At 45.2% G+C, this 26,817-nt stretch overlaps 1 long non-coding RNA gene across 2 annotated transcripts in view; it reads left to right on the top strand.

The window, feature by feature from the left end:
* Positions 1-4,630: 4,630 nt before the first annotated feature.
* The window catches only part of LOC121916283, a 31,051-nt gene continuing 8,864 nt past the window's right edge, over positions 4,631-26,817 (top strand). The window contains exons 1-4 of one of the 2 annotated variants that reach the window (XR_006100813.1): positions 4,631-4,864; positions 9,434-9,564; positions 19,286-19,455; positions 26,355-26,509. This is a non-coding gene — a long non-coding RNA (uncharacterized LOC121916283). Of the gene's footprint in view, positions 4,865-8,363; positions 8,744-9,433; positions 9,565-19,285; positions 19,456-26,354; positions 26,510-26,817 lie in introns of those variants that run through there. The other variant, XR_006100814.1, reaches the window with a different exon arrangement.

The raw sequence follows: 26,817 nt of genomic DNA, 5'->3' as shown, positions 1-26,817 counted from the left end.
AAGTATTGCTTGCCACCAAAGTGGCTTGTTGCTGCTAAGCCAAATCAAGATGAAGAGGCATCATTTCCAACACAGATCTGAACCTCATTTGGAGAGGGCAAAAGTAGAAAACAATGTGCATGTGTGTTGCTGGGCTTCTTAGCCAGCTAAATATGCAAAATATCCATTTCGTTGAAAAGCACAGAGGCGGATGTTCTCTTTGTCATACTATGCATTAATGAATTGCACGGTTTGGCTCACTAAATATTTCACCTCTCGATAAAAACCAGGCATGATACCGAGAAAGAAGCAGACAGATGGCAAACAGCTCTCTCCCAGCCTGAAAATACAAGTTCTGCCCTCTGCTCATCTCCATCTCCAGATGCCCCCTAACCTTCCCCAGCAGTGGTTTCGCAGGAGAGGTCCAGGAGAGTGTGGATGTGGGGCAGGGGGGCGAACAGGTGCTGCTTTAAATGCAAATGACCCAGCAATTAAAATCCATGCTCTGCTTTCAGCTCCACACTTGAATCCCTAATAGCCTTCCAGAGCATGCATGGAAATCCTGGACCCCCCTTTTAAAAAATACCAAGTAACATTTCATTATTTCACTAAAGGGATTTTAATTTCTCGCCATAATTGCTCGGCTGATGCAGCCAAGAATACGGAGCTGTATTTTCATTTTCATTTTGTTTTTGTTTTAGTAACCTGAGTTGATGGGAAATTGCTTTCATTTAATTTAATTACAGGGCCAAAATAATACATTAAATATGCACTGGCATTGTGTTGATGCTTACGTTCAAGGTTCGGAATTAATTAGCTCTCAACTTTGAAAAATATTGGTACTGTAAACACCTCGGTCAATTGGTCCTGGAGTAGCAAGAGCTTCAAATCTGGCCAAGGGTTTTCACATTTGCTCTTCCGCAGACCATAGGGACATGGCACCCAGTGGTCCTCTTGGAAGAAAAAATAGGTTCATCAAGATGATACAGATTATAGTGATGGTGGAGGGGGCAAATGAAGGCATGGCCTTCGTTTGAGTCTCCCAATTTCTAGCATTGGCTGCATCTGCATTGCAGAAATAAGGCCATTTGACACTGCTTTAATGGCTATGGCTCAATGCTGGGATTTGTAGTTTGTTGTGGCACCAGAGCCCTCAGACAGAGAAGGCTAAATATTTCACAAAATTACAGCCTCCAGAATCCCATAGCATTGAACCAAAGCAGTTAAAACTGTGCCAAACTCCATTATTTCTGCAGTGCAAATGGAGCCATTGTAATAGCGTAATGCTTCAACTGAACCTTTTGATATATGGTTTAGGCGTTTAAAGAAAAGAATACATTCCAAACGTCCCGTTTTTGCAGGGACAGTCCTGATTACTCCTTTGCCATCTCATATTTTCAGCTGATATTAACATGTCCTGGTTTCTTTCTCCTCCTTTTACTTTCTCTCTTTGCGGTTGACACTGGAAGGCTGCACAGTGGCCCATGGGCCATGCACTTCCATCTAGAACAGTGGTTCTCAGCCTTCCTAATGCCAGGACCCTTGAATACAGTTCCTCATGTTGTGATGACCCTCAACCATAAAATTCCTTGGTCGGTTCCTAAGACCACTGGAAATATGTGTTTTCTGATGGTCTTAGGCGACCCCTGTGAAAGGGTCATTTGACCCCCAATGATGGAGTAAGGTTTTTCATATTGCCCTTCCTGGCCCAAGAGGAATGGGCCTCAGTAGCTCAAGGGCAGAGAAGCCCCCACTTTGCACGCACACATTCCCTGGTTCTATGCTTGACAGCACCTTCAGATGAGGCTTAGAAAGACCATTCCCTGCCCAAACTGAAGAGTGCTTGCAACCAGTTGGAGGAGGCAATTTTGAACGACTGTATCTCCCTTTATGAGTTCAGTAGAGCTCTAGGATCATCAGGGGAGGCCCTTCTCTCTGCCCCACCATCTTCTCAGGATTGTTTGATGGGGACAAGGGAGATGGCTTTCTTGGTGGTTGCTCCCAGACTTTAGTTTGTTGTGGGCTGCTTTGACTCTCTATATTGGAAAAAAGGCAGGTTAACAACCACCACCACAGCAACAACGTACAAGGTGGTCTAGTGGTCTGAAGTTGACTAAAGTAGGTTGTCATATTCTAAAGTCAGCCCGCAAACTTCTTGGTAAGTTTGCAGGTGCCAAGTACCTTTTGGAGTGAGAAGGATCTAGAGCTAAGACACTTGTACCTGAAAGATATTCATCATCTTCAGACACCAAAGAGGAGCATACCTGTTTGGCTTTTGGGCATCTCCCTGCATCTAACTACAATGGATTTCTGACGATCTTTTGAAGTGACAAAGAACAAACTGTCTTGCTTGGATAAAATTAGTCAAGACAAATATACAAGTCCGTAGCCTGCAGTAAATTCTTTAGAGCCTGCCTGTAAAGCTTTCAGGAGGGTTATTATTATAGACTTGTTGAGGCATCCATAAGCACTGGTGTGTGCCTCTGTGTGTGTGTGTATGTGAAAGAGAGTCTTCCTTCACCTCAGCCATATAACAATTGTCAGGTCACTCAGAAAGCAGCTGCTCAGCAAAGAGGTGCTGATAAGAAGTCACCTTGGTGCAGAGAAGCTGACCTTCCTCTTTTTGCACAACAAGATCAGCAAGTCAAGAGGGCATTGATGCTCTGGGGGAGAGTAGAAACATTTTTAGTAGCACCAGGGGTGGTGGATTCATCTGAATCCTGAGTGGACACGGACGAAGGCCTTTTACTAACTCATTGGCTGAGGTATGATTAAACCAAACTTAAGAGGGCAGCCTTTACCTTGAAACAGCAACATGGATGTATGGCCTGGTACATACCACCAATAAGCGCCATGCTGGCACCGTACTAGGGTTAGGGACCAGCTAGATATCTCCTTCTTTATACTATTGGTCAATTTGGCTCCTTCAAACTCCTTTTGAGCTGGTTCAGGTTTTCAAGCACACCCCCATCACAACTGCCTCTGCAACAGGTGAATTTTGTAGGCTGTGTTCGCAACAATGGCTACTACCTCTATCCAGCTTTTCTTTTTTATTATATAATCTTTATTGATAGTTTCGAAACATAAGAATATATATTAAAACAAAGTAAACAACAATGGCTACTACCTCTATCCAGCTTTTCACATATGCACACCCCTCTCTCATAGTCCCATCTCTGCTGGGACTCAGCAAACCTTAATAGAAACAAGCCTGAGTAGAATCCAGTTGTTTTAAGGTGTCACTTCCACCTGCTGCTGTATCATTTTACCACCCACAGATTGTCTAGAATTTCAAAGGAGGAGGACAGATTTTTGTTATGGAAAGGTAGAGTTTCAATCTCAGAAGCATTGCCTTTTGATGGAATCTGGGGTGGGGGGAATGACTGGGAGGATGCTTTCTAGTTCTAGACAGTCACCGAATGTGATGCAGCCACTCAAAGGGCAGAGGCAAGCTGCTTGAATCCTACTGAACAGTCTCAGGGCCAAAACAGACGGCCCAAAAGGGGCGGTGTGATGCCACCCCTTTGAGTGCTTGATCAGGGTCATGGCAACCATGATAGGGTTGCCATAAGTTGAAAGGTCCTGTAACTTGAAGGCACACACCACACACACACACACAGGCACACACACAGAAGGATGGAATAGGAAAAAGAGATAGAAACTAGGACATTCTAAAAGCAACTGGAAAAGTAGGATGACAGAGGATGAATTGGAACAGTCCCTGTCAAAATGGGTCAGTTGGAGAACAAGTATAATCAGACTTCATCTGATGAAGCTGGCACTGAAGAGTCACTTCAGTTTCTTCCTCCAAGAATGGCCTTTTCAGCTTGGCAGCAACTCTTGTAAACATGAAGGAGAGATCTCCCAGTCTGACCCTTTCCTGCTGCCACTTGAGACAGCCCTGGCCTGGAGATGCAGGGAAGGACACAGGGTCAGCAGATGCAACCACTGTTCTGCCCTGTTTCTGCCCAGCTTCAGAGAAGAGTTGATGCCTGTCCTATACCCCATATTTAAGAGGGCTCTTCTATGTCAGAATGGGATGGTGGTGGGGAGGTGGCTAGAAGTCCATTTCAGTGGCATGTTCTTTGAAAACTACCCAGGGCTGAAGGGGGTAATGGTGGGGCAAACTCTCTGTGCTGGAGGGGCCACAGAGTGAAGAAACTAATGCATTTCAAAATAAATGTTGGCATTTCTGCAGCCCAGAGGAAGACTTTAACATCTGTTGCTAAATTTAGGGAAAGGGGCCTGATCCTGTCTCTTGCTCTAGGCTCAGTGCCAGCTGTCAGTGGTCCTGCTCTCCCTGTCCTCCTCCTCTATCAGCTTTGGGCCCAGCAGGGATGTGAGCGCTTCTACTTTCTGCCTTAATGACTCGAAAAAGACTGGAGACACTTCCTATTAAGCCACAGCATGCAATCTGCCCAAAGGCAAGGAAGTGAGGACCCATTTACCTTTTCTTCAATTAAATCCAGCCTCAAAATGAGGGAGCCAGCTTTAAGCACAGTGACTACCATCCTTGCTTCTGAAACCAGTCTGGGAAGGGAGGGGAAGGCCTTGTCTGCATCAGCCCCACCTGACTTGGAAGCTATTTTACGTCTCCTGACCAAGAGGGAACATTTTGCTGCCCTTCCCTCTACCTTTGATCCCTGCAGCTCAAACAACATCTAGTGGTACATGAATTGCATTGCCGGAGTGATGATGAAGATGCATCGTGTGGCATGACATTATTCTGATCCACAGAATATTTCCCAACACGTCACAGATGAAAACTGGGATATATGCAGCCAAGCAACAGCAGAGTGTGTTCAATCAAAGACAGCAAAAAAGTATCCATGAGGGCAAACACAGAGGCTTGATCTTACTGGGAAGGGTAAGACTCTTCTCTCTGGTGAGTTAATCCTGTTGTGGGAGAAAGGTGGGATATAAATCCTGGAAATAAATAAATAAAATGAATTAAATGCAAACTACCTTTGCACCTTGAACTCAAGTGTGCAGCAATGGAATTAAACCTGGATAAAAGAGGAAAGTGGGAGGAAGAGAAAGAAACTGGGACGTTTTAAAAGAAGCTGAAAGGACAGAGGATTAATTGGGACTATCGCATGTAGTTGTTCCCAACCTTTGGTCCTCCATTTGTTTTGGACTTCAGATCCCAGAAGCCCCATCTGACTAGGCCAAGCGTCAGGAATTATGAAAGCTGCAGTTCAAAACATCTGGAGGACCAAAGTTTGGAAACCATTGTGAGGGACAGTTGGAAGTGGAATGGCAAAGGACATGGAAGCAAGTGTTCAGCTCTCTCATAAAATGGCAAAGTAGTAGCAATTTCAGTTCATAAAGAAAAAGGAGGGTTATGACATAGAAGTGGCTTTGCAAGCTCATACCAAACATAATTCCGGACCGTGAGGATGTGGGTTGCAGCAGGAGACACGGAGTGAGCCATGTAGGCTGAACAGGGGGCAATCCTTCTTGCCTAGGTCAGACAGAGTCTGAATTTAATGAGGCCGAGCTTCCCCCGCACTTCACATTTAAAATTAAAATAGCACAACCCTAGACAGACTTACTAATTCCCACTGAGTTCAATGGGATTTTCTCCCTGGGAAGCGCGTCTTGGATTGCAGCCTTGAGTCTTTTTTTATAATATATATGCTAGTACAAGAATTTATTGCTGCCGTTGAAATTCTCAACACGTCTGAAGCAGAATACGTCTCTTGAGAAGAAACAGTGTGTTCAAAAATTGGTAGAGGAGAGCAAAACCCTTCTGTCGGGCACTTCTTTGTGGGCAAACGTGGCCAACCTTGTGGCCAGTCAGTAAACCAAGACTGGGAAGAGAATTCAAGGACTGTCTTATTTTCAATAGTCGAAAAGCAAAAGGATGCGGAGGGGTGCTGTTCCGGAGGAGAGATTAGTGATGAAGATGGTGTATTTGACCCAACCAGGGTATTTTGCCCCTTTGCCAAAGGAAGGGGAAATAGGAGGACACATCCACTTCGGATGGGATCAAGGTTGCATTATGAGTGGTTCAGCTGGTGCAGTTGCTCCAAGCCCTTCACCAGCTAGGAGCCCAGAATAAAAGGGAAAACAGAGTAGCATCCTCTCCTGCTCCTTCTGCTGTTCTTCCTCCTTTCCCTGTCCATCCTTGAATCTCCTGACATTCATGTTACCATCAGCATTTGGGGCATTCTTTGAGTAATTGAGTAAACATATATGGGATTTGGTTCCCTAGCAGTGCAGAGGTGAAAAATGGATTCACACCACAAAGATTTTTGTGCGGCTGCATATTTTATTTTGTAATTGCCTTCTTACGTGTGCATTCATTTCTTTATTTTATTTCTATGCTGCCAATCCTAGAATAACTCACAGATATGCACTAAAGGGGGGGCCTGGTTTGGGGAACTGCTCCAGGGCCCTAACCATTCTAATCTATCTTTGGATGAGAGAAAACACAGGACATTCCTTCTCAGCCGCATTCTTCTCCTTCTCATTTGAGGGGAGATACTTGTTCTTCCCTGTAGACTTGGGCCAAAGCAAACTGCTGCAGCCTCTCCTAGCTTGTCTGTTCCTCTTCATTAATAACTTTTGCCATCTGAACTACACTCTGAAGTTTCTTGGCCACACGTCCCAGTTTTTATCTTTGAACTTTTGTGGGGTGTATGAGTTTTATAAAGCCAGGAAGGACCTTATCTGGGAACTGTGAACAGTCAGCATGGGCTTGTCAGAGACAGATCCGGCTAGAAGAATCACCTTCTGTGCAGCTTTCACAGACAAGGTGGGAAGTGGTGAAAGTCATGGGAGAAAAATTGGGCAGGTAACATTATCACACCCCGACAAGCATTTGATCATTTGGACAAGTTACAAGGCTGATGAATGCAACAACAACCAGCGAATGAGGATGGGTGGGTTACTAATTGACCTTGCGAATGACTATAAATCCCTCTGCTCTATAAATGAGGAGTGGCAAGTGAGTCGATAATGAGTGTGACTTCAGTGTGGAATACAAAGAATCAGGGAATTGAAGAAGGGAGGAAGCTGCTTTCTACTGGCTCAGAGATCCCTGCAGTCCTTCTAGTTGCCTAAGATTATTGACACAGATTGTCAGCCTGGGGCCATCCACGTTTTCCAACAACTTTAATTTGAATTGTTGCAGGATCAGGTGTGGTGGAAGGGTGCAACTCCATCCAAGGAGGGCATATCAGAGCAAAAAAGAATCAGTATGATGCAGTGGTTTGAGCACTGGACTATGATTCTGGAGATCAGGGTTCCAATTTCCAATCAGCCATTGAAACACACTGGGTGACCTTGGGAAAGTCATACTCTCTCATCCCCAGAGGATGGCAATGGCAAACCCCCTCTGAAGAAATGTGCCAAGAAAACCTGATGATAGGCTTACATCAGGGTTGCCTAACAGGGCTCCTATAAGGAGGCGCAATGGTTAAATGCCACTACTGCAACCACAAGGTTGTGAGTTCAGTCCCAGGGGCTTCAAGGTTGACTCAGCCTTCCAGAGTTTTGTAGGTCAGTAAAATTAGTACTCAGCTTGTTGGGGGGCAATTACAGATTATAAACCGCTTAGAGAGTGCTGAGTTCACTGATAAACTGTACAGAAATGTACATGTTATTGCTACTGCCATAAGTCAGAAATGACTTGATGGCACATAACAACAATGTCAGAGGAGGGCTGGCCCTACCAGGGAAACAAGAAGCATCTGCCTCAGCATCATCCCTCTAATGTTCCTGATGAGCATTTGTTCTCTTCTATATGAGAGAATTTGGGCTGGGCAGCACCCACCCTGCCCTGTACTCTTTAAAATAGGCAACTGCTACACCAACATGGTGTACCTTTGCCAGACTAAAATCCAATAGCCATTTCAGGTGGCTCTTGCCCATAGCATGGAGGGCAAGGGAACCCACTTGGAAGGGGAGACTAGATAGCTTGCTGCCCAAGGCAAAGGAGGACAAAAGCTTCTGCCTTTGTTGCCACAGCTGCTCTTTTTCCAGGCTCCCCGCCTGCTTATCTTCCAAGATGGATGGGTACCCTATGCTCCAGGTCAGCTGGGAGCTATCGATTGAGGGATGAAGGCACAGAGGGAGAGGAGGGCAGCTGCTGCTTTGGGAGGTCTGATGCTTCAGTCAAAGCCGATTAAGTGGAAAGGGATCTTTTCATTACCTGACTGACTGATGCCTTGGCAGCTGGCATGGTGGCCAAACATTGATTTCCTCTTTTCCTGGAAATTGCTGAGAGTGATGCAGTGGCCATGGAGTTGTGCCTGACTGGCCCTAGCTTGAATATGTCTACAAACAAAAGTCTCCCCAAATTAAACAGCCAGCCAGCCAGCCAGGCCCCTTGATTGTGTGCCATCCCTGCACTGTGGTTTGAGAAATGGGGTCAGTGACATGAGATTTCTGTGCCCTCTGGGTTCCTTTAAACAGAGCCTATCTTGCCAACTGTTTGCTGTTATTTGCCATCAAGTTGACTTTGACTTATGATGACCCTATGAAGGAGAGATCTCCATGATCTATCAGCCCTGCATCAACTGCCCTGCTTAGGTCTTGCAAAATCAGGGTAACTTACTGGAAAAGACAGCAATACTTAACATAATGGGTGGCAGTGGAAAAGAGAACGACTGAATTACAGGGAGCTTGATTCAGTCAAGGAAACTATGGTTGCCCTGAGTTTGCAAGACCCAACCAGAGCAGAGCTCTGTTGTTTTGTATCTGGTGGAGTTGGGAATAAGTTTTGGCCCAAGGTTTGCTGATGTATGTGCATTTTTGGGTGAGTAAAGAGAGGTTGGTTGTGGCAGAGGCGTTGGCGTTGGAATCACCTATGAAAAATCAATGGGGGTTGGTTCTGTGTCTTTCGGTGTTTTTCTAGTTGGCTTCAGAGGCTGCAAAACAGGGGCCCAGGGGCCACAGGTAGTCCATGGGAAACACTTTCCTGCTTTAGGAGGTCTTCTACAACATTCTTATTCTATGGTTGGGACAGGGACGTAGCTAGGATTTTAGGAAGGGGGGGGGTTTCCAGACCAAGTGCTACCATTATAATGGGGCTTGGGTGTGGCGGCGCAGCAGCACACACCATTCATTTTTTTAATGGAAGGGGGGGTCCGGACCCCCCCCCCCCCCTTGGCTACGTCCCTGGTTGGGAGGACTTGAAAGGAGTAATAGGGCTTATCCTGACAAAAAACAGCTGAATGTCATTCATAAGCCCTGCTCCAAAGAACAGTTAAGCCAAAGGTACATGACCACTTCCTTTAGGCTGTATGTGGCCCTTGGCTATTCATGATACAACCGTCACACTTTCCTTGATTGTTCAGCTAATCTGCTGAGGCAGGAATAGGATTGCTTCTCTCTCTCTCACACCCATAAACACAAAGTAATGCATGCTCCTAGATTTACTAAATGCTTCTTTATTTCTTCCCCCGTTGCATTACTGGCTGCTGTCACTTCCATCCACATGCCACAGCTGAGTAAGGATGAACCCTCTCCTCTCCATCATCTCCCACCCCCCACCTCTTGCAAGCCCATAAGAGTCTATCATCTCTGCTCCACATGGCTGGGAAAGATTTGTCTGCCCTTTCAAAATATTCTCCCGAGGTGAGTATTTATCGAGACTCAAACAAGCAAACTGTAGATATTTCTCGGGGCTTTTACAGCACTAATTAATGGTGCCATTAAGCAGCGGAATTAGACCTATTTATGGAGAGAAAGATTCGCCTCCTGATACACGCACATGCACATGCACTCATGCATGCACACTTGGGGAGTTGTGGCATAGTGATGCCTGTTCAAGGGCGGATGGATGGACACATTCTCTTTGTGAGCCAGATTATGTGTCTGTAGTGCCCAGACAGATGTGGAGAATGTTTCTGCAGACAGACAGCCTTTCCCTGGGCTCACACAAAAGCTTTTTCTTCCTTTCGGTGACTTCCATTGGTGACCTCCCTCCATTGCTTCATGGGCAACAATCGTCTCGAATCTGAGCTCTGAAGGACCTGACTGATTGACTGCAAGGAGAGTACAGCGTGATGTGAAGAAGGAAAAAAAGAAAAGAAAAAGAGGCATGAGCTACAGCCCATTTGAAAGAGAGACATGGTCAAGCTTCAGAAAAGGGGATAGAACACCCTCATGAGAGTGGCTCCCTTTCTTGGCAATAAACAGTAGGAGAATTAGCAGCTAAGCTGATTGAAAAACCACTAATTATATCCCACCGAGAAAAGAACAGGGAATTGACATAATTTTGTTTTAAAAGCATGAATAATTTCTCTGGAAATTAGAAACGAGAAACTAAAAGTCACTTTCCGCCCATGGAGCTCAAAGCCTTTTGTCGAGACTAATTAAGCCTCTTTTCCACCTCCCAGAGGAGGATGGGAAGAAAGCAAGAGGGAACCCGCCTCCTGGTTGGGGGTACTCTTGGATGAACCCAGGTGCAACCCTAGCCTGGGAAGAAGGGAGAGATGTTTCCTTGCCATCAGATGAGCTCTTGTGTCCTGAGACTACAGGTAGCAAGGAGCAGGAGAAGCAGACTGCAGTAGGGCAAGCAGTTACAGGTGAATCAAAGCAGTCCAGGTTGTATGCAGGTTATCAAAGGAGTCTAAAAGGGGTGAAGGGAAATGCAATAGCAAGGTCTCAGCTATTCCAAGATCCATCACAAGAATCCAGCAGTTCCCATAACTGAAACTGCAAGGAAAAGACAAAGGCTATATCTGCATGGGCCAGGATATTGTGGAGACAGACTGGAGGATTAGAGAAGGGTGTGTGGGATTCTGAGATGGGAATGTATGTTTTAATATTGTAAGCCGTCCTGGTTGTGTTGCACAGAGGGGCGGGATCATCATCATCATCATCATCATCATCATCATCATCATCATCATCATCATCATCATCATCCTCCTCCTCCTCCTCCTCCTAGCTTCAGGAACTGCCCTGACTTCCTCCCCATTACCTGGTCCTCCATTCCCACACAGTGGTGGCTGAATGGGCATCCTGCTGAACTGTCCAGAACGTCTGCTGTTACCAAAAGCCATTCACTTCTGATATCAGTACAAGGGACCAGCTCTGATAATATGGCTGGGTGCCTCAGTCTGAGGGACCCAGATTGTTAAAAAAGTTACCTAACTTTTAAAAAAGTGTGTTAAGTGGGGTATAGCCCAGTTTTGGTGCAGAACATGCCAGACCTGATCTGGAGTGCTCACACCAGAACTGAGGTTGGGGACGTGCATCATCCAAACAGGAGAATACCCAAATGGTGGTGGTGGTGGTGGTGGTGGTAGTGGTAGTGAGGGGACACAGGCCTTTTGGTCCTATCAGACAGGGCCAAAGAGATGTACACCATAAGCCAGTCTAGAGGTCCAAATGAATTAACCATCAGGAAGTGCACAAAATCCAGGGAGAATGAACAGGGAGAATGCAAACAATAACTCCCAGTAGCTACTGTGGGATTTATAGCTGCCTGACCTTGAGATGCCAGCAGCTTGATTGCTTAGCATTTCTTATTTAGGAGGCATTGGCTCCTTTGTGGCTGTTTCTTGCCTTGATGATGTACCACAAATGATGGAGATTGCTCTTCAGTGTCCATTAGCTGTGGGTATGAAGGCCCATTCTGCTATAGTTCCTCATCTGCATCAATGTTGGTTCACCAGCTCCTAAGATTTTGAAGTGGTAGAAGCCATCATCTGGATCCAGAGATTTTTTGTATATCTGACTCTTCTGCACTGGATTCCTTCAATTCTATAGGGGTGACATGACATCCTGAAGGTGGGATGGCCGATGTACCAATGGCTCATGAAAGAGCTGTCCAAGAAAGGAAGTGATATCATCATTGCGAGCTCTATCTAGAGACTTCAGGCTGTTGTGGAGCTTCCTAGAGACACTTGTCACAAGTTACCCTTTTGAGTAGGAGATGAGGATATAATGCAATCACATTTCAAAAAGAACATAACATAGCAGGAGAGGGGAATGATGTTGAAATTATTTGGTTTAACACTGTGATTTTCTACTCCATTTGAAAAAAAAAATAGGCATTCTGAATAGTCCTTTGAGTGGAATTTTTCAAGGTCTATGTCATCCTTTTTTCAATCCATATATATATATATATATATATATATATATATATATATTAATGAGTCATGCAGCCAGTAAGTGGTGTAATGAATAACAGCAACAAACCGCTGTTAGAGATGCTTTAGCTATGGGTTGCCTCCTCCACTGGCAGGGATCTGGACTAGAAAACATTTGGGGTTCCCTTCCAGCTCCATGATTCCATGATCTGCATTTCACTCAGGTGGCAGTGAGCTGGGTCTCTACCACTAGGCACATGGGTCTTGGACTCCTTGTTGGCATCGTGGCCAAATATTGTCCTGTGCCAGAAAAAGAATTAGCTTGTATTAGTGACCATGTCAGAAACTTTTTGCCGTAGCTTGGGAGTCTGAAGATGGGGAAAAAAAGATAGGAAGGTGGAGAACATACTGGGGGAGTGAATTTTCCACTCTTGCTAACCTGCTTGCACAGTTCTCATAGCTGTTTGGGGAAGATGGGTCACACTTATACATTTTCTTTGTTTGCTTTGGTAGCATAGAACTCTCGAGAGACCATTGGCCTTGGCAGGGAGATGCACCTTAGGCCAGGTTCCCCATATAGCCAGTGATGGGGAATTGGATTATTCTCAGAAGATGGACAGAATTAGTTTGGGGATGTGAGGGGATCTTGAACCCCATCAGTGAAAGTGCTGAAATGTTTCCCTGCTGTATGTACCCTCATTTACCATCAATAAAGCTTATGCTATTGCAGAGAGCCAACATAGTGAAGTGGTCTAAGTACTGGACCATCAATCTGCAGACAAGGCTTCGATTCCCTGATCACTATGAAAACCCATTACTAGATGACCTTGAGCCATACTCTCAACCCCCAAAAATCCCATAATAGATTTGCATAAATTAAACATGACTTGAAAACATACAACAACAACACAGAAGTAATGTGTGTCACCAATAGGACTCTTAGGGAAGCCTGGAACTATACCCAGTTCCTGCGCAGAAGAACTTGGTGCAGTGAGTGACCAGGGTATCAAGAATGACATTTTACAATGGAGACTGGAGACCAGAGATCATGTGTGCCATGCTAGTCTAACTGTGACCTGGCTAATTCCACCAGGATTGTAAAGATGTGGCATTGTAATTAAAAATGGGCCCTTCTGGTGTTGTGTAAACTAAAACAGAGAGTCAGCCCTGTGCTGTGGTTTGGGTTAGAACTCTGGGAGACCAGTATTGAAATCCCTGGCCAGGCAGGGAAATCCTCTGGGTGATCTTTGGCAAGTCTCAAATCTCTCACTTTCAGAGAAAGGCCCAATGGCAAACCTGCTCTGAACAAATCTCACCAAGAATGATAAATTAGCTTTGGAGCCTCCATAAGTTAAAAACACTTGAAGTCATGCTGCAACAACAGCAAAACTGAGATGTCAATGGAAATAGGGAGTCATCTGGGTCTCAGGGATGGAATGCAAATGGGTGGGTGGATGTGGCAATTGCGGACATTTTGGTGGGCAGACCTTGAATGAATGAGATGGTGTGATCTTCTTTGTGAAAGAGTCACAGCAGAGACTCCCCTCCCACCAACACCTGCTATACATGATAGATCAAATGAGGAAGCTGTGTAGTTGGCACACAAAATCCCTCTAGCCATGGGTGCAGGTCGGCTAAGTGCCTCTTGGACTCACTGCCTGGCTCTTTCATCTGCTGTGTATTTCTATTCACTGCCACTCACAAACAGCTGCAAATGTGGTTCAAGGAGACACCACTATCCTTGTCCATTAGCAAGACAAAGAAATAATCTCTCTCTCCATCTAAAGAGCTGCTGGCTGGGTGGAGGGAACCTATTAACACTCATGGAGCATGCGTCTGTGTGCCCAGCCTCACGGCAGCTGATTCCTTCTCTCCCTCTCCCTCCTGTTGCATATCCAAGAAGTGCCACTTAGCAAAAGTCTGCTAAGACAATTCCATCCTGCATCGGCCCCCCTCCAAGACAGGCTTCAGGGCCACAGCGGGTGGGTGGCATTTGCAGGTTCTTTGGTGCTCAACTGGCAGAACACTGCTGTGTGTGAGCGAGAGGAAGGGAGGCATATTGCTGTCTCTAGGGCATATCCATGTCAACGTTCATGCTCGTGAACATGAAAGCATTTTGGAGAGCATCCAGTGCTCTCCAAAATTTCTTGTGCAGAGTGGGAAATGTAACTTTGGGTCCCAACAGCCCTCCGCCCATGGCTGAAGACCTAGATCATCAGCTCTACTCAGCAAGGTTGGGGCTTAGGAAGGCTTCCCCACTCCCATCCCCAGGGATATTTCTTCCTAACTTCTCTCTGACTTTTCAGCATTTTAAAAAAAGTTGCTCCTTTATGACCAGTCTGCAGAAAAACCCTGCTTTTTTATGCATATGAACATTTCGCTTCTCAGTACTAGAATTTTGGCTGCTGCAGGCCTGTGCTAGGTCTCCCTCCATACTTCCTGCTGGGACCACTAGGACTGAAGATTGCCTTGCTCCTCCAAGGAGAAGCAAAGGAGCCAAAGTTTAAGCCAAGGGTTGCCAGTTCTGAATCATCCCAAACCTTAAGGCTTCTGGGCTGTAACCTGAACCCTGGCGATAGTGTTGTGCATCAGGTACCAACTACAGTTGCTCACAGTTTGTCATGTAAACGCATAGACACACATATACATGGACACGCAAGCCATATGTTCTATTTGGGAATGAAGACAGAGGTTCTTAACCATTGGGCCTATTCTCAGCTCAAGGTGAAATGAGGGGATTATTCCTTCTCTCTTACTTAAACAGATAAGGAACACTGAATATATCCTGTTTGCTTCTAGCCAGAAGGGGGATGCAGAGCAGAGGGGAGGGTGAGCCCTGGCATCAGAATGATCCAGGGAAGGAGGAAGCTAACTAAAGGAGGTTATCACATGGCTTAATAAATTGATTTACTTCTACTTATCTTAAATCTTAATTCAGACAGCATCCTAGTATTAGTGGAACCGTAGTGCTATCATTTTTCAGTGTGAGTGGGAAATCAAGTGTTGAGGAGGAAGGATTGCCTTGCCTGATGGATCGCCTTGCCTGTCCCCAGCTAACAGAATGCAATCCCTTCCACGAGGCAGCTCTTAAAACACTTGTATACTGGTGTTTTGTTTTATATTAAACTAGTGGTCTTTGTTTTCCCTTCATCTCCCCATAACTGGCATGGCTCATCTACCCACACATGCAACAGTCAAAGAGGTGAAGGTTTTATCATTTTCTGGGCTTCCTTCCTTTTGTCATCCCTCGTTTGGCAGAAACGAGGCAGAAGAGCTGAGAAAGTGAATCTCTGCCCTTCGCTCAGCGGTCAACAGCAACAGCTCACCAGGCTGGGAATGGAGCAGAGAGGGAGGAAGAAAAGGAGGAGAGGAAATCTTGCTGGGAAGCTGCCAGAAAAGGGTCTGCTGAGGCTTCTCTCTCTGGCTAAAGGCTTTGGCAAGAAGCACTAGCTTTCCCTCAAGACATAGGACATATCAGACAAGGAAAATTGGAAGTATAATTCAATGGCAATCTGAACGCAATCATGGGGTTTCACGTTATTGCGTGATAGACTACCACACGCAATTTCGGGCAATGGCAAGCTATTTTCAGGCAATGGGAAGTTAATTCGAATGCAATTCGAATTAATGTAAATTCGCTGAACTAGCGAATTCATTCGAAATTAAGAAAAATTCCTCCTGTGGGATAAACTCCATAGCCCTGCTTGACCAGCAGTGGCTGCAAGAAGCTTAACCCTAAAACATAAGTCCCATACCCTCCAACACCAACACTGGAAATATATGTGACCAAGGAATATCAGACTGTAGTCAAGATGGCAACATTGATTAATGAGGTTGTTTTCTAGGATCCAGACCAATGGATTCAACCTAGAGGAAAAGAGATTCCACCTTAACATTAGGAAGAATGTCCAGACAGTAAGAGCAAAGGCGATATGGCCAGAGGTCCTGGTCTACTCATAGCCTAGCACCACAGATGAAGAGAAGGGAGCCCATCATCCCTGGGGAAATGGGGGTGAGCGGAGCGAGACGAGGCCTGAATTTCTCTTGACCTCGGGACTGTAAATGCCAGTAGTGTTTTACGCGGGAAATAAAGAACCCTCTTTGCTAGACTGTAACATGATTATGCCCCATAAAACCCTTGAATGATATTGACAGCATTATGGTGAAAAGAAGGGCAGGGAGTGAAGAGAGACTGGTTGGAGCTGAGGCTGGTTAATTTAACACATGTTTCCATTGGGCAGAAAGGAGCATGAGAGATTTTCAGTGTCTTTTGTGCTCTTCACCTGGAAGTGGCAGCATTCTTCCAACACACATCTGCACAGTGTTCACACATTGCAGAGCATGTGTTTCCACTCGTTGGCTGTGTGAAAGCATCACTTTCTCCTGCTGGGCAAGATAGGCTCTGGGGGCAACTTGTTGTTGTTGTGTACCTTCAAATCCTTTCCAACTTATGGCAACCCTAAGGTGAACCCATCATGGAGTTTTGTTGGTAAGATTTGTTCAGAGGGGATTTGCCTTTGCCCTCCCCCGAGGCTGAGAGAGTGTGACTTGCCCAAGGCCACCCAGTGATTTTCATAGCCCACCTGGGAATTGAACCCTGGTCTCCAGAGTTGCAATCCAACACCCAAACCACTAACCAGGCTGCTCTGCACTGTAGAAATAATGCAGTTTGATACCACTTTAACTGCCATGACTCCATCCTACAGAATCTTGGGATTTTTTATTTTGGTGAGGCACCAGCATTCTTTGGCAGAGAAGGCCCTTTAAAACTAGAAATCCCAGGATTCCATAGGAGGGAGCCACAGCACTTCAAGTGGTGTCATACTGCATTATTTCAATAGTGTAAATGCATCCTGAATTCCACCCCTGACCCTGAACCAAGGAGTAGGCACCAGGACAAATGAAGCAGGATTATATACAGCACAGAAAGGCAGGAAACAGGAGAGCAAAGGTGACTGGTCAAGTAATGCAGGTTGTTCCCATTATAAAACAATGATGGTTGCAAAATGATTCCGCCACCTCCGTTTCTGCTGCCAGATGTGGCCTGTCTCTTGACTTTCACCCCTTGCAGCTAGACACACATTTATTACAGCCTTGGGGTTTGTGTGTAAGGCACCCCTCCCCAAAGATCTTGGTCCATTGTCCCTGAGATCACCCCATCCCTTGTGGGAATCCGGGTTGTGAGGATGGAGCTGGGTTGATGGTCAGAAGGCAACTGGATGGCAATGACAGCAGTCACTCTCATTTCGCAGGCAGGCAGGCAAGCAGAAGGTTCATTTCCATTTTGATCAGCCTTTCAAATGAGTGCCGTCTCCACCGCCTCTGGGATGCAGTGCAGCTCCCGAAAAATGTCAATATTCCCCCAGAGAGAGGGCCTGATCCAGAAACCCAGTCTCTTCTTCAAGGGTGAGGGTCGCTGGTGAATGATTTAGAGATCACTTTCTAAGGAAAGAAGATCAATTAATGGAGGGCAGAGGATTGGTCTAGGAATGACTACTAGGTCACTGAATCTAGTAGTCCAGAACCTACCTATCAGCTCTATGGCAAAGGACCAGGAGCCATCAGGACCAAGGCAAATGTGGAAGACTTGTCCACCCTTGTGTTCTTCTTAGGAGGCACTTAAACATGAATGCCAAAAGGGGAGGGTGTAGTATGTTTAGTGCCATTTCAACTGCTGTTCGCCATGTGCCATGCCACATAGAAACAGCAAACTTCTCAGACTGCTGTTATACTGCAAAATTAATGCAGTTTGATGTGCTTTATGTTATGGCTCCATCCTATGGAATCCTGGGATTTGTAGTTTGTTGGGGCATCACAGTTCTCTGACAGAGAAGGCTAAATAGCTCACAAAACTACAAACCCCAGAATTGCATAGCATTGAGCCATGGCATTTCAAGCGGTGTCAAGCTGCATTAATTCTGCATTGTGGATAATAGCTTTAATCGATCACTGTATGGCTCTCCAGTTCTCTGTCATCCCTTCTTTTACTGGCAAGCCAGACAAGCAGTTCATATGAAGCATGTTTTTGCTTCACTGGTCTGGTTTGTCCTGCTGGGTATTTTATCAAGTCGAAGCAGGTGGGAATAAAATAAGCTGTGAAATGAAGAGCCAAGAAAAGCTTGGTTACAGTATGCTGGCTTCTCAATGGGAGTCTTAGGGTTCTGTGTACATTTATTTCAGCTTAAGCCACTTATGCCCGGCCTTTCCATGGCTATTAAAAATTCAAGGCAGCCAGGAGTGCACATATATTTTTTATGCATATAGTAGCTCTAGTACCCAACGTAGCTCAGGAGCATCATTAACCATTGTTAACGAATGGTTCTTTGCAACTCCTCTGGAAGATGACTGCCTGTCTCTTTGTGTGCACAAATGTTCCTCATGGTGCACATCAGTCTTGAGTTGCCCTTGAGAAAATGTGCATCTCCAGATCAGCGGCCAAGTGTTCCTCTCACTGGAGATTCTTTTCATTTGCCCTTAAAAGTGCCTTATCTTTTGCATTTTGCTCTCAAGCAGTTATTTTAGTTATTTACTTGTTCAGAGCATTTATACTCTGCCCTTCGGTCAAAATGGATCCCAGAGCAGTTTACAAATTGGTATTAATTTGGCAGTTCCCTGCCCTCAGGCTTGCAACCTAATAAGACACAAAGAAAAGGGAATGGTAGTGGGGCAGGGGGATTAAGCCCTGCAAATGTTGGCTGCTCTTCTCTCCTACAGAAGCCACAGAAAGGACAATATGAATGAATGGAAGATCTCTTGCCAGCCATTGGCACAAAGCATGATGGAGATGGACCTGGTTGCTTTTTTCTATTCCTCTCAAGCCAGAGCTGTGGTAGTTGGAATGGCCCCAAACTACTGGGGCCAAAGCATGGATAGACTAGAGTTGTGCCTGGCTGCTCCTTTCTTCCCCTGGAAAGGCTAGAGCATTGGCAGTTATAATGGAAGGAGGGACTCTCACCAGCTGTTGGGCCCAGGCATGATGGAGCTTTCAGCTTTATCACTTTCAGACTGACTTTCCAACTCTTAAAATTCACTTTGCAAAGTTCTTGCTGAGGCAGAGCTAAGATTTGTGCATATTCAAAATGGCATACATCATGTGCTGACACAAAGAGCCTAGATCCTACACTGTACCTATGTAGTGTAAATCTACACTTGCATTGTCATATGGTGGTTGTATTGCACCAGCCTTCTGTTAAGTACTGACATTGGCAGGCACATGAGGAGTTACAATGTACCTGTTTCTTTTCCATTATGTAATGGAGAAATGCACACTGGCTGTTTCTGCAGTCCCAGTCAATCGAGTGGCACAATGAAGACATTGATGATTAATTGAATGCCATCCAAGAAAGCACAAGCGCCTGGTTGGAGTCCTGTTAGTCAGTCCCAAGTAAAGCATGCACACTGAATCAGTTGTTGAGTGCTGAGTCAACAGGTACGTCAATCTAATTGATTCAATGGCTCTAATTGAGCTGGTGGTAGGATGTAGGCTTGTGTGAAATTATCCCTGCTTATGCAATGATGAACTCAAAACATCCTTTGCGCAACAGCCAAGGAAGTACAACCTGTGCAAGGGAATTTAGATGCTCATATGAAACCAACAGAACTTAGGCTGGCATCCTGCTGGAAAATTATGTCCTTGTAAACTGACTTACAAAGGCATACAGTTGAACCACGTGTTACTACAATGTTTGCATTCTCAGGAGGAGAATGGAGACATAGCTATGCCACTGGGATGACTGTTCAAAACAAGGCAGCAACATGGCCATTGCACAGTGGTTCCAATGCATAATATGTCCCAAATTTGCAGTGTGTCTCGATGTGCAATGTGATGACTGTTCCCCATTATGCATCATCACAATTCACTAGTATGGTTTCATGCTGCCTCGTGGCATAATGCCATTGTAAAGTTATGTATTGTAGCCTCTGATGTAGGATCTGAGCCACAGATGTCCTTTTTTCCTGGGAACCTGATTTAGGAGCATATCGCTTGGGCAAATAAGATGGCTTACCTCCTCTGGGTTTTGCAGAAATGCCAGCTCCTAAAGGGCCTTATTGGGTCATGCTATGGCCTGACATTTGGGCTCTTAGGAGGTTCCAGCCAGCAGCTGGCTTTGCTCTTGCCAACTTCTTATGGGAACAATGTTTTGCCTTTGGTCAGACTTTTCTTGAGCTTGGCTAGGCTTCCCTCTGACTTGCCGAAGGAGAGGCAGCTGTGACAATGACAGAGGGAAGTTACATTTCTCCTCCTGCACAGTTTGTATTCAAGGTGCACTTACTGTGTTTGGCATAAACACTAATTATTTCACTCACTTGGGGATGATTGCATAATTATGGAGGGGTGGTGGTGAGCAATAGCGTGTGAGGGGAGAAAACACAGCAAAGAGGCAGCAAGCAAGCCATGAGCAAATCTCTGTGGTGACGTGTCCTCTTCCTCTTGCTGGCCTTTTGCATTCTGCACACGCTCAGTCCACCTTCAGAAGAGCTGAAGGGGAGAGGAGGCACCTTAGGTCCGGTTCCAATGAAGTAAGCAGTGGTCTTGCCTTTGGCTCTTATGTCTGGAACTTGTTTCCAACGCATCCATTCCTTTGGGCCACATCTCTCTCTCCTCACAGACATAACATGGAAAGCCAGGTTGCAGATGGTTCATTTCCATGAAACGTGGAGTGCTTTGTGGCCTTCCCAGAATGCTGCAGGCTGCTGGTTTTGAAGTTGTGAAGGAGACAGAAAGCAGGTCTTTGAAACCCACGTCAGGCCTGGGTCAGAACAGACCTACACACTCCATCCCTCCTTCCTCAACTACAGAACCAAAGCCTCCTGCCTAATTTGCCTCTCCTCTTTGTTGTCTCTCTCTTTGCTGCTTCTCACTCCTTGTTGCTGCATGCTTTTGCTTTGGTAACCAAAAGCAGCTGAGGAGCTGAGATCAGAAAGGGAGTGGGAGAGGAATAGAGGGACGGGGAGAGAGAGAGAGCGATTGAAAGGGAGATAAAATTTAAAAATAGGAGCTGCCAAACATTCAGGTGTGAGACAGGCAAACACACTTTGTTCCCATCTGTCTCAGAACCTATCACCACCCGCCCCCTCTGGCCAGCAAAAAAGCCAGTCTCCTATCAGGGCTGAAGCTTTGCTCTTCTTCCAGCTTTGCAATTATAGATCGAGGCATGCTCTCTCCACTCAGGGCCTGGCACTGCCAAGTTCCAGTGGCATCGCACAGATGCTTGGCCAATGGCCCAAATCCTATTATTTTCCCCAGCTAGAGTAGAGATGTTGAATCAGTGTGGACTAACCATTCACCAATTGATTCTGTAGGTATGGTCTGTTTAGGTCTCCCAATAGGATTCGGCCTAATGCATACCCATCAATGCATATATGAAAACCAGGTCACATATGGGACACAAGGAACATCCGTGTGGTCAAGATGGCAGAGTCGTCTTGGGTGACTCACACTCTCTCAGCCTCATAGAAAGACATTGGCAAACCCCTTCTGAAGAAATTTGGCCAAGAAAACCCTGTGATATTTTTGCCTTAGGAATGCCATAAGTCGGAAATGACTTGACGGCAGGAGACAACAATAGTCATTTAAATTTTAGAATCATGTGATGCCAAATAAGTGTAAAACATGATAAGATTATTTCTAATATTGCCTATTGTTCCTGTGATTTGTTCTATATGGTTTGGTTATTTGTTATGGTCCTGTTTGAGATGGGTTTTGTGTTTGAGACCTTTCCCTCTTGTTCTTACTGATGCCTTGTTAACTCACCTTAGATAGATAAAATAAAGTGGCTTTTAAACAGCCATCTATTCAGGGACCTATTAACAGCTTGCATTTTCTTATGCCTCTAATTGGGCAACTGGAAGCTGAACATGCCCAGCTGGCCACCCACCTATACTAGGCTTTGAACATATGCACACAAACGCCACCATCACTTTATGAGGGTATGGCAACAGTCCAAACACAAATTGGTGGTGATGGGGATCAGAAATAGCTGTAAAATGATCCTCAGAGAAACATTGCTCGAGGTAACTGCAGCCTGTAGCCTTTTTCTGCTGTGCAAATATGGACAGTTTCCCTTCATGAAAAGACAATAAAAATGTCCTACAAGTTTAATCTTTCTTGTAAGTTCTCCTTTTGGGGTGTGTGTCTCTTTGGAATACAAGTTGCCCTGCCTGGCATCAATCAGTGCCCCACTTCTCATGTGGTCATGAGGTAGTATCCTCATGTCCCTCTTTTAATGCCACTCACAGAAAAAGGACATCAGACTCAGGCAGGAGCCCAACCAGGAAGCTTTGCCAAGCTTGTCTCAGCTGGCAGTGCCCTTGTTCACCACCAGTTTGGCACTGGGCTTGCAGGCAACGCCAGGGACAAATTTTGGTTCTGAAGTGGCTGGCATATGATTGCCTGGGGCTAGGGGACATAGGATAAGCGTTTTCTCCAAGCCAATCCTCTCCATTGTCCTTTGGCATCTGCAGCAGCACCAGATGCCACCTGAAGGGGTGGGAGAACTATTAAAAGCTCATGCTTTGCCAGGTTCCTGGGAAGTTTTGCCATGGATGTTCACTGGCTGTTCTTCCAAGTAAGGAAAAAACAACTTCATGCCCGCCAGTGCCAAACTGAGAAATCAGCTAGAATGTGATTTGCAACAAAAACATCTGTCCTGCCCTTCCCCTCACCTTCAAAAGAGAGTGACCGAATGAAAGTCTCAGAAAGGTCTGAATGCTATTGTTAGTCCTGACTAGAGCAGGACCACTGAACTGACCAAATTTACCCACACATTGTGCACTGGCCTAGTTAGGTCTCCAAATCGGATTCAGCCTAATGCATGTACATCAAGGCATATATGAAAACCAGGTCACATATGGGACATAAGGAACATCCGTGTGGTCAAGATAGCTGTGTGGTCAAGTTATTAATGAGGAAGAACAATCAAGCTACAGAAGTTTACTTTTGCCTGAGTCTACAGGGAAGGGTAAGATTCTATCCCTCCTCTCCTCTCCTCTCCTCTCCAATTTGCTAATAGAGCAGTATTGCAATTTGAACTCAGTTTGCCACAACGAAAGAATTTATTCAGTGGGTCTAACCAATTGGGACTAGTGTACATAGAAAAACATGAGCCCCAGTGTCAAGATCTCATCACTCCCCCATTCTGCATGTCAGAAGAAAGCAACTGTCCCCCTTTTGCAGCCACTTGATCTCCCCAGGACCTCAGAAGACAGCCATGTCCAGACTGGGCCACTCGATCTTATCAAGATGCACCATGAAAGTTCAGCTTTGTAAAGCAGTAGCAGGAGGGGAGGGATTGTGAAAGCGCTATGTTATCTTTCTATGTATGACAGGAGCTTTGAGCCTCGGAGGTTCAAAGGGCAGAGCAAAGCATCCTGCCCTTATTAAGAAGATGTCACTGGTTGCAGAAGGGAATCAAAAAGATACCCTCAGCACCTTCAAAGAGTAGAGCTCCTGCTGAAAGGAGTTTGCCTCCCACTGCCTCCCCCCCAAGTGCTACAGGCACCACCTGTTGCTCTGTTGTGTAGCTTCTGATATGAGCATCCCAACCAAGAATCACTGAGAACTGGGTATTTTTTCTGATCATGTTGGGAGATGGTGCCAATCCTGTTTGGGGAGGGATCAGAGCATGCTGCATGGATGTGAGAGATAGAGAGAGAGAGAGGTGCCAGTGTGGAAGTGGGAAGCAGAGGGCAAATAACTGGGAGAAGAAAAGTTGTAGGCATTAAATAGTTATAGGGATGGCTGGGAACCTGGTCACAATGACTTTATGCTATCCTCTCAAGGCTCAGAGGAGACAAGCGCATTGGATGCATCTACATTGTGGAAATAATGCAGTTGGACACCACTTTAACTGCCATGGCTCCATCCTACAAAATCATGGGATTTGAAGTTTTGTGAGGTGTCCAGACTCTTTGGCAGAGAAGGCTCAAGACCTTGTAAAACTACTAATGCCTGCATCCCATAGGGATGGAGCCATAGCAGTTAAAGTGGTGTCAAACTGCATTATTTCTACAGTGTAGATGCATCCATAATCCCTCTTACTGGGAAACAGCAGCAGGGGGAGATGTGATTGTGCATATATAATCTGTGCATATATGTTTGTAGGATTCTCACTGGTAACATATGGTTGATCACTGAAATAGGAAAGCAGGATTCTGGGTTAGAAAGACCACCTTAGATTGGATCTAATACATCTGATCTTCCCATGTATCAGATGCATTGGCATTAGAGTTCTCAGAACCCAAGGCATGGCCCTGGGTCCCTAGGCCTAAGCCATCTTCCTTTTTCCAAAGGATGAGAAGGAGGAATCTTGGGGTGACAGCACTGTATTGAAATGCGTTTGTGTGGGTGTTTGTCAAGGTATTTTAAAGAAACTGTTACTGGATGTCCCGTTTCTCATTCCGATGGTTCTGATGTGGAAGATTCCCTGCTACATAAAATCCTGATACGTAATTGAATTGAGGTGAAAAAAGAAAAAATACCCAGAGTTTGGAAATACATTTACGCAGAGGCTATCCAAGCATAAAAAAGACATTTAAAAAATTCAGCAGCACCTTTGAGACTAACTGGGAAGAATAAATTTCTGGCATAAGCTTTTGTGGACACAGCCCGCTTCATCAAATTATAGCATTAGTCAGTGTAACTGACAGCCTGAATCTGCGTTCTTGACTCACTGATTAAATTATATGTGCCCCTTTGTTTCTATTGGGTGTGCAAAAGCTAGGATGGGGAGTCTGTTTGGATGCAGGTCTGCTACATAAAACATGCTTTGGAGTATTTACTTTTCTGTTAGATTTATGATTTTTAAAAAATGGAATGATACTATAGAATCATAGAGTTGGAAGAGACCCCAAGGGCTATCCAATCCAACCCTCTTCTGCCATGCAGGAATACACAATCAAAGCAGCTCTGAAAGATGGCTCCAAGAATATCCAAAGAAGGAGACTCTGCCACCCTCCAAGGGAGTGTGCTCCATTGTTGACCAGCTCTTACCATCAAGTTAAGTAAACATTCAGGGGTAGTTGTGTTGGCCATTTAACAATTGCAAACACAAATCCATCAGTGATACCTTTATTGGCCAACCGAAATGCACAATATACTTGTTGCAAGCTTTTGAAGCTCCATGGGCTTCTTCATAAGGCAAGATGTTACAAACCAAATAGGAGAAGGAATACAACAACAACAACAATTGGAGATGTTAGATGCTTGCATGTTTTAGTAAAGATGGTATACTGGGGAGGATATATTTTGTGCAGGCAGGTTCCTCCTCCTTCTGACCATGCGGCAATAGGGAGATTTTCAAAGTCCAACAGGGTTTTGCAATCCAGTATGTCTCCATTCCAGTGAGGTTACAGGCCTCTTACCATCAAGTTAAGTGTCAGGGTTAATTTGCAATAGTTTACCTGTGATCAAAGGGGGTACTCTCTACGAAGAGCACAACCACACAGAAGCTTGTCTTCAGCAAGAGGGGACCCTTTATTGATCACAGCAAAGTTTTATAACTTCAGGGCGGTATCAAGATCCTGAGCAAATCTGATTGGCAATTAATATGGATACAGACAGCATTTGGGTCAGCAGAAAGGTACAGAGAAGAATGTTGCAGTTTGAAAACAGTGAGGGTCTTAGATCCAGTCCCTGGGAAAGCAGCCAGATTAGAGGCGTTTGCAACATGAGGATATACTGGATTCCTTCCCATTACTGCCTTCCGCTTAACACACTCCTAATGTCTAGAGGATTGCTGCAGAGTAAGGGGGAGAGGGCAAGGATGAGAATGGCCTCAAAGAGGGCAGTGCATTTGTTCATTTGGCTCTTTCTAATTTTAACTAAATTCTATAAATAGGATTTAAGCAAAGCTACTGGAGTCAAATTTTAGGGTTATTCAGATGGTGAAAATAATCCCGGTAGAATGTGGGTTGACTCATTGTTGTTCACATGCATTTCAAATGCACCCAACCAGGAGTGCCAAAGGTAAAGGGCTAGCTTTACCTTTACCTGCCATCTCCCCCACTTAACCTGGTAGAATTGATCTTCTCCCCATCCCCGGGTTTTCCTAAAAGATTCACATTGTCAGTCGTGTGAATAACTGATGTGAATATGCCCAGGACAAACTGGGATAAAACTCTGCATGCTTCGAACGTGTTTTGAATACAGTACATCCGCATCATCAACTTCATCTTTATTTGCAGCGCTGACACATGTGAGCAACCGAACGTGCAGAGATGCAGTTTCGATAAGAAAAATAGCATGAACAGCAAAACTGGAATGTGTGAGTGAGATTATTCCCACAGTTGCACTAAAAACCACAATGTCTAAATAGCCACTACATTCAGTTTCCAGGTTCACTGTCCAAAGTGCTAATCTTTTTTGCCATTGACTCACATGGGAGAGGAACAGCTTAGCTCCAGTTCTTCTTGCCTTTACCCTCCAGATGTATTTCAAGATCCCGGCATGATGATGGATCCTGAAGAGAGCGCTTGAAGATTTGGTGAGAGCCTGCAAACCAGCAGTGACATTTCGACTTTGCTGTGCAAAGGCAGAAAAGTTTTTCATTTATTTATTAGCGACCTTTGTAACTTGGTATAAAAGGCAGCTTACAAAGGAAAAGGGGAAACAATGCTCATGAATAAAGAAAGAAACAGCAGTTCCTATTAACCCAGTTAAAGCATGCTTAGGAAGCTTGACAGGCAGCCGGTGTGCAAAATCATTTGAAAGGCAATGTAACGTCACTTGAAATGAAATGGATGTTTTATGAAAACTCACCTAACGGAAGCTGGGTTTGGGTTCCAGAGAGCT

The sequence above is a fragment of the Sceloporus undulatus genome, chromosome 9, assembly GCF_019175285.1.
Source record: "Sceloporus undulatus isolate JIND9_A2432 ecotype Alabama chromosome 9, SceUnd_v1.1, whole genome shotgun sequence".
NCBI classification, from domain to species: domain Eukaryota; kingdom Metazoa; phylum Chordata; class Lepidosauria; order Squamata; family Phrynosomatidae; genus Sceloporus; species Sceloporus undulatus.
Note: the sequence above shows the minus strand (reverse complement) of the source record. Positions and strands in the feature narration are given on the sequence as shown.